General features: G+C 31.4%; 1 protein-coding gene across 1 annotated transcript in view; it reads left to right on the plus strand.

Annotated features, from left to right (window-relative positions):
* Positions 1-3,662: 3,662 nt before the first annotated feature.
* Positions 3,663-7,286, plus strand: part of LOC108569786 (COP9 signalosome complex subunit 2-like) — a gene marked incomplete in the record, with an annotated part of 10,611 nt that continues 6,987 nt past the window's right edge. The window contains 1 exon segment of the mRNA XM_017931469.1: positions 3,663-3,688.

Below are 7,286 nucleotides of genomic sequence, written 5' to 3' on the forward strand. Positions count from 1 at the left end.
AGTAATTACAAAAACACAATATTTGAATACACGTTACATTACCCAAATTTGCAACTTTCATATGCATCTTTTGGATCCATTCTATCTACTATAGTTTCTGAGAAATCACTAAATTGCGAAGACACTATAATCGGTGAGGATAAATCAAAAGTTGGAAAATTTATAATGAAAGTAAAGAATTAATGATGATAATTAAATCGAGTTCCTTTGCTGGAATCAACCATAATTTTGATCGAGAAGTTCAACATAATAATCATTGAGGATATAAATCAAAGAGGTGGTAGAAAATAAAAGAAGTAAATGAAAGTTAATTGGATTGGATGTGAATAGAATTTTTTTTTCTGCATGTTTTTCAGTCGATGATCCTCATCATCTGTTGTTGTTGTGGGTTATTTGCGAGAGACGACGAAAAAGCCGAAGACCAGTTTGGCCGGGTCGTTCAAATAGACACTTGAAACCCAATCCTTTTTTATTGTTTCCTTTCATTTTCAGCGCTAAAATTGGAACATTCTTCCTGGTAGGATTCGTTACAAAATACGTGAGCCGTAAAATTAAGAATAATAATAAAAAAAAAAAGGTAAGGAAGAAGTAATAGCGCAATATTCTCACATGACCGGACGATATAAATCTACTTTATGCGAAGACATAACGATCCGCAAGAGGCAATATGTGGCCCGGGTCTTTCTCTCTGTGTTTCTGTACGTAGGTATCGTTCCATGAAGAAGGCGCATGCAATATTCATTCCGTTTAGTTTAAATATACTCGGGTCGAGTTATGGTCAACATCGACAACAACAACAACAGCAGCAGCAGCAAATGCAGCAGGAGAAGAGAAGAGGAGGCCGCCGCCCCATTGTTTCTTCACCGTCATCTTCTTCTTCTTATCCTTCGGCTTGTTTTCCTCTCCTGCTTCGTCTCTTTGCAGGAGGAGAAGTTAGTGTATATACTACACATACACACAGACGGTATGCGCGGCTCCTCGCTCCTTCTCTCAAGTTCTGGGTCGGAGAGACTTCTTCTCTTCGGTGTCTCTTTTCTTCTCGGCTCTCGGTCCTAAATTAAATTCACATGGCGACAGGTAGACTTCGATGGTTCTCTTTCAGTTCTTCCTTCCCAACCTCACACACATTTTATTACGCCGCGCGTACACAAAATGCATCTATATAGTGCAAGTGTGCAGTACACACATGGATGCCCTTATTTTGTTTATGCACTTGGCGCGACAGCAAACAATCAACGCGTTTAACAGTAAATCCTAATATCAAATAGTTCATTGTTCATTCTCTCTCACTCGCACTCTCATTGTTCGCTATTCTCCTCTTGCTCCGGCTTCTTGCGTACTCTCCGATCCCGACTCAATAAATCACTCTTCTGCACGTAATCAATCCACCTCTCTCGCCCGGTTCACCGCGATACCTTCTTTACACACGACGCCCACGTCTCGCAAAACCAACTCAACAATCGACTTTCTTGACTTACTCACTTACATACATTAACTTCGAAGATTTCGATTACCATTGAATGCATCATTTCCTACTTCAAATATTTACAACAACAAAAAAACTATACATTTACAAATAACATTAATCCAAAATAATTTGCGAGGATGAAATTATGAATGTATGGATCATAATTAAGTGATCTCAGCTACAAATTTGAATGGATTGCTCTGAGATTACGAGAAAACAAAAGAAATAAATGAACAAAACATGCTTCTTCAATGCTTCATTTCCTACTTCAAATATTTACAACAACAACAAAAACTATACATTTACAAATAACATTAATCCAAAATAATTTGCGATGATAAAATTATAAATGTATGGATCATAATTAATTTCAGCTACAAATTTGAATGGATTGCTCTGAGATTACGAGAAAACAAAAGAAATAAATGAACAAAACATCTGAAGAAGCGCAAGTCATTCATCGACCACCCACGCGTCTCAAACTAGACTAACTGAAGTAATTGGTTGGAAAAGTTGACAAAAGATATATTTTTCTTGTTGTTTTCTATCGTCACGAAATATTTATTTATGTTTTTTGTTTTTGTTTTTTTGGCTCGTTACGGTGGGACGTTACCTGTAATTACGCTGTTGCTGGAAAGAGGATCTGTTACCGAGAAAAACGGAGAAAGGATAAGTAAATAAGTAAGTAAGCAGACACTAATTCGCGCGGTCGTCGGCGTTTACGACGTGTCCTAGGTTAAGGTCTTCCGATACACCCGTAATTACACGATATTGCTCATTTAATTATCGCTAATGGCAAAAGCGAGATGTTAATGTAGGTTATGCGAAGAACTCACCTCGACTTCTGCGAGCGTCATTAGTTTTAATTGAGGATCCTCGCAGGCTAATATTAATATCGTTCGTTACGACTTGACCAGAAGTCTGCGAGAACGAACAGAAGAGAACAAAAGAAGAAAACAATTGATTGAGTTTCGCAATTATGCAATTTTGCGTTCCGTTTTTAGGTCATCATTAACTTTGTCATACCTCGATAAGTCGATAGATATATTTGCATATTCGCAATCGTTACGTTTCCATCTGCTTAATCTTACGTCATTTGTTTCTAATTGAAGTTTTCTTATTAATATGTTAAGAAGGCGTTGGAAAATAAAATTCGTGACATCAATGACATAACTGTTTGACATTTAATTGTGATTCATTTCCAATGCCATTATAATCATTTGATTTGAAGAAAAATAACAAATTCTAAAGAAATTAAGTCAAAAGAAGTGATAAAAGATGTTAAAAGTTTTTATAGTAAATAAATAACTTGTTAATTGTCAAAACAAAATGTAACTTGAATAATCATTTCATTTGTTTATTACTTTTATTTGAAGAAGAAAAAAAGAAGTCGGCTATGTAAATTTGTGAATTATGTGTTTTCGAAGTTCAATCTCTTACGTATATCTATATAAATAAATATGTATGTGTGTGCATAACAAAAAAAACAAACTGAAGACCAAGTTCAAGTCCAAGAAGGCTGGGAAGAGGAGGACGAAGAGGATGTTGCAGCAGGACGACGACTGCGATATATATATATTATTACGCGAAAGAGCCCCGTGCTCTCAAGATGTTTTACGAGAACATTATTATAGTGATCACGAAATGCATATGCATCTCTCGTTTCCAAAGTCGATATGTATAGAAAACGTTTCAATGGCCACTGCACACCTGTATAAATACTACACACCGTCATCCTCCTACAAATTAACAACCGTAACCATGACAACCTACACATCAGAAACATCAAATTATCGTCAGGTTATTAAAACATACACAATTATTATTATTAATAGAAATATAAAATTGATACATAATTAATATTTCAATTAAATTCTAAACTGTAATTGTCAAAATTACAATTGCAATAAATATATAAAAATTTAAATTATTTAAAGGTTGGTAATTTTTAGTAACTAAAATAATATTAATAAACAAATGAAGTTTTCAATTTGAAACAATTACTATTTCAAATTATATCCTAAATTTTATTGTTGTATTTCTCCAGATTCTGAATCTTTGCAATTTTAATACAAATGAAATTATTAAATTATTTAATGGTTGGTAATATTTATTTACTAGGATAGTTTAGTTACAGTATATTAAAATGGTTGGTAACGGTGACAGTTGGTATTTGTTGATCAGCTGTGCTTGTGGTTCCGGTTGCTGTTCTAACGCAAGGTAATTACACTTAATTCATTTTCATTATAAGATAAGAGCATTAAAGAAATTGAGAAGAAGAAAAAAACAAAGCGGAGAAGAAAGAGCGTAGAAGAATCGGTCCATTGTGCAATGCACCGGTAAGATTTATTAGTGCATGAGGCCTTTACAATAAATAATTTCCATTGTTTCCGATGGCACAGCGTTTCCAAACGCGTTACCGTACTACATACACACACACACACGTTGCAACACACAAAGTTCTTCCTCTACTTTTTATTTGTTGTTGTTGTTCTCGTATCCATTCAATTGAAATCTTCGGCAGCGATCTTCGAGCCATTATCGCAATTGCTTTAGAAACTTCGTCGGTAGATAATGTGCGATTGGCTGGAGGAAGGAGGAAGAAGAAGAAGAAGAAGGAAAAACAAAAGCGAAACGCGCGATGGGGGGGTCTCAGCTAATGAACGGCGCGTCGTAATTGCGGCGTTTCCAATCCGTGTCAATGAAAACAATAATTACAGACCGGTCGTATATTAAACTTATGAATTTATATGCATATGCGTACGTTAATTACTCGCGTTTATTTTTCTTTTTGCGTGCTCTCGTTCGTTGCGTTAAAGTCCGTTTCGATCGATGATCCAGTGTTGCATAATTTCGTGGGCGTGTGCAATTTTGGTCCTCTACATCCAACCCTTATTTGTTTCCAGTTGACACAAAACACATTTCATGGCTACTTCGATTGCGATTATATAACTTTAAACAACATGATTAGACGTGTAGATTACAATCCAATATTATTAGTAATTTAATTAAGCATTCAAGTTTTTCTCTTTTGTTTTCTTTTAATGGATTTTTGATGAAAAATCCAAAGGCTAAAGCACGATTTGTAACACGATTTTTTTTACACGTTTCTTTTTCCGAAGTGATCCAATATCCAGTTTCGATTAACAACAAACACTCTCACTTCGCTAAATGCAAATCCTGTGTTCGTTGCCTTGTTTCCCTGATAACAGAACTCGCAAACATAAAGCTTTTATTCGGTTCTCTTATTTCTCTCTCCCTCTTATTTATTTATTTACTTACATTTTGTGTGCAGAAAACAAGGCGTAAACTTTCCAAATTTGTTCGCGTTCCTGATAAAAACACCAACGATTTCATTCCATGAAAGTTTTTTTTTTGTTTGCGATCATTTTATTACGCAATTGCACACATGTACTGTGCACACGTAACGCATTATTTCATTCGATTTATGACTTGCTCATTTATGCAATCTAATTGCTAATTTATTTCAGTTCTTGATCCGTTTATTAAAAAAAATATATAATAATTTTCCACTTTAAGAGATTTTCTTAGGAATTTTTTTAAATTTCCAACACTTCCAATTAGATTTTTTCTTTTCTTATAATTACAACTTATGCGAATAGCAGTTATTTTCTACAGCAAACATAAATTTATTACTCTCACTATCAATTATAATAAATTTGTTTTTAACGTTTATAAAATGAATAATCAAGGAAAATAATTAACATTCTTTAAAACGCGAACGTATTTTCACACTTGTAATAAACAAGTCAATTTATATTTATGATCAATTATGTTTATATATATTTTTTTAATTATTTATATAATTTTATAAATTTCACAGTTGTTTATTAAGATTTACTTGAAAGTTTTATTAAGAATTTGCTCATTAATTAAAGATTTTTCATAAAATTAATGAATTGACGTAGTTAATCCAGATGTAACGCAAATAATTACAAGTTGAATTTAACGTTAAATTATTTACGGTATGTAATTAAGTTATGTCATTTCATTTCGTTTTGTTTGGAATCTGTAGGCTCGAGCGTGTTGATCCAGTTCTTTTCTTTTGGATGGAAATATCCAGAACGGTAATCTGACGGAACGGAACGGAAAACGTTGAAGAAGAAAAAGGAAGAAAATCAAAAGCAAAAAGAAGGTGAGTTATTTACTTATAATTGCGTGCAATTAAAACGCGCGCGCGTTACAGAATTCGAACTATTCCAATGAAAATTAATGTGTTTATTATTATTGGCGAATGCATCAATTATCCGCAATTACGTTTGCCGAACGCATTCATTTCATATGCAAATATTAAATGTGGAAAAATATATATAATTTTTTTGTTTTGTTTTTTGTATAAATATTATTTAAATGAAGCGTATTTTTTTTTTCATTTCAAAAACTACATTTATTATAATTATTTTTCCCATTTAGTTGCATTTTTTTTTAGCCAGTTTGTGCGCTTATGAAGCAAACAACTTTCATAATTAATGTTTACAGTTTAAATTATATCCCTTACGGGTCTCAGATTTACACGTTTTAAAAAAAATACTAAAGAATTTGCATTGATTGCAAGAATTATTATCAATTATTATTGATTGTCGAAGGTTTTCTGTATTGAATTAGAGATTGAAAACTTGCACATTTAATTCTGTATTGAAATGCGAATGTTGTGTGTTTTCTAAATTTCTAATTTGTTTACTAAATTTATAAATATCAACGGAAATTAACATAGAACTTGATAACTATGAGTATCTTATTTAATATCATGTAGTACAATTAAAGCTAAGATTATAGAGAATAACAAAATTCATAAAATTCTTGATAATTTGTTGACAAAGTTAAAACATTGAAATTTTTAAATTACGTCTTCAAATTTTAACTTACAACTCGATAACTATGAATAACTCATGTAAAATTGAATAATGCAATCAAAGCTAAGATTGTAAAAAATAAAATATGTTTAATTGTTTTATTGCAAAATTCATAAAAATATTGATAATTTGTTGACAAAGTTGAAATATTGAATTTTTAAATTATGTCTTCAAATTTTAACTTACAACTCGATAACTATGAGTAACTTATGTACAATTGAGTAATGAAATCAAAGCTAAGATTATAAACAATAAAATATTTGTAATTGTTTCATTGCAGAATTCATAAAAATATTGATAATTTGTTGACAAAGTTGAAATATTGAATTTTTAAATTACGTCTTCAGATTTTAACTTACAACTTGATAACTATGAGTAACTCATGTAAAATTGAGTAATGCAATCAACGCTAAGATTATAAAGAATAAAATATGTGTAAATGTTTGATTGCAAAATTCATAAAATTATTGATAATTTGTTGACAAAGTTGTATTATTGAATTTTTAAATTATGTCTTCAGATTGTAACTTACAACTTGATAACTATGAGTATTAGCCAGTTTGTGCACTTATGAAGCAAACAACTTTCATAATTAATGTTTACAGTTTAAATTATAACCCGTACGGGTTTCAGATTTACACGTTTAAAAAAAAATACGAAAGAATTTGCATTGATTGCAAGAATTATTATCAATTATTATTGATTGTCGAAGTTTTTCTGTATTGAATTAGAGATTGAACACATTTAATTCTGTATTGAAATGCGAATGTTGTGTGTTTTCTAAATTTCTAATTTTTTCACTAAATTTATAAATATCAACGGAAATTAACATAGAACTTGATAACTATGAGTATCTTATGTAAATTGAGTAATATAAAGCTAAGATTATAAAGAATAACAAAATTCATAAAATTATTGATAATTTGTTGACAATTAAACATTGA

Source organism: Nicrophorus vespilloides, unplaced genomic scaffold (assembly GCF_001412225.1).
Source record: "Nicrophorus vespilloides isolate i.1.1-1 unplaced genomic scaffold, Nicve_v1.0, whole genome shotgun sequence".
NCBI lineage: Eukaryota > Metazoa > Arthropoda > Insecta > Coleoptera > Silphidae > Nicrophorus > Nicrophorus vespilloides.